The following is a 1800-nucleotide window of genomic DNA, read 5'->3' as shown; positions in this document are numbered from 1 at the left end:
CTTTAATACTTCAGCTTGGCGTCCTAAGCTACATTGTTTGTTACATGTACCTTAGAGCCGGCCGGCCTTATCTCCATGTCTGGGATGGTTTCCTTGGTAACCTCGAATTTGGATTTTGATTATAATTCCCTGCACCTTTCTTTTGTTTCCGAGGATTCTTATCTTTTGGAACATATTGCTCTACCACGTTTCATACGTTGTCTAGACTTTGTAGCAACTTGACTGTGTCTCTTCTTGGACATCAAATTCGTTGGTGCTTTACAAGCTGGTTTATATATGACTTAGTCATTCTTTTTTGGGTTAGTAAATGTGTCTGGCATTTGATTAGCTAGCTTTTTAAATATATAATCTATGGACGTCTATTTCACATTCTTTAGTCCGAGGATCTTGCCAAGACATTGATGGTTGATTCCATTCTATTTCTTTTACCATTCTTTTACCAGCTTTATTATTTTTCTCCTCCTGGTCTTAAAATAATCTGTGTACCTGACATCAAATATAATCACCCATAGTTGGCTCAAAGTACTTTATTATTGTGGGAGAATCATATCCAACATATATCCCCATCCTCCTTTTGAGGTCCCATCTTAGTTCTCTGTGGTGGAGCAATTAGTACATAGACATTACATACAAATATCTTATGATGAGGTATGTCTGGCTCTTGACCCATTAATAATTGTGATAGGGGATATCTATGCTCACTAAATAGCCTGATGCGTATTAACTTAGGTGCATGTAAATTTCGTGTGGCCCAAGCTGTGAATGGGAGTTTTGACCTTATAAGTTATGATCTATCAATCAACTATTTGCATTTTAAAAGATTTCAGCCAAACCGTTCTTGGTATAGACATGTATCACAGAATTGTCCACACTTACCCCCATGGACATACCATAATCATTTAAACGCTTGAACATGTATTCACCAGTATTTTCTAGACATATAGTCTATTATCAACTTGATTCTTTTAGGAAATAATAAGTCTCATATTCCATAAGATCATCTTGATCATTTTTGAAATTATTTTCACCATCTTTATAAACCAAGTGGGTTTCAGAATTCTTCCCTTTCAGACTCTCTCGTCCTTCATATCTTAGCCCAATGGTTCCCCATTCCACATCTATGGCACACTGATTTGGTCGAGCTTTGTGGTTTAAAGGATATACCACGGCCACGGCCTCTGCCATAGTGATTCCCATGGCCAAATGTGTGCCATAGTGATTCCCACGGCCAAATGTGTTATAGTGGCCATGGCCACGTCCTTTCTACCCTCCACGGCCATGGCCGTGTGGTCTATCATAGTTACCCTTTTTTGCGGCCTTATTGGTATCAGGTAATGGGGTTAATCCAGGAGGTCTCAATTCACTATTTCTCATCAGTAATCCATTATTTTGCCCAGCCAGCAATAGACTCATCCACGGACTTATAGTCTTGGATTCTTGGATTCCTCCAATCAAATAGGGCATTTGGTAATTACACCGTTCTTTGGTGATCATTTCTCGATTTTTTAACTCTGTCCAAAGGTCTAGAAGATTTTCTATAGTCAGATACTGATCTTTGAGACTCTTAATAAGATGATGGCTAATAATTAATATTGCCATGTATCAATCTTTCTCATTTGGCATTAACGCCTTTTGTGATTCATTCACCAAGTCCTTTGACTTTAGGATAAACTCAGTATCTAGTGCTCATTTCAAATAATTATCCCTTGGGAGATTTAGGGCAGCAAAATCCAAGTTGATTTTCGACATCTCAAATCATATATCAACAAATTTTAGATCTCATAAAATATTTAACATACG

The sequence above is a fragment of the Brassica oleracea genome, chromosome C6, assembly GCF_000695525.1.
Source record: "Brassica oleracea var. oleracea cultivar TO1000 chromosome C6, BOL, whole genome shotgun sequence".
NCBI lineage: Eukaryota > Viridiplantae > Streptophyta > Magnoliopsida > Brassicales > Brassicaceae > Brassica > Brassica oleracea.
The sequence above is the reverse complement of the archived record's forward strand: the minus strand, read 5'-3'. Positions refer to the sequence as shown.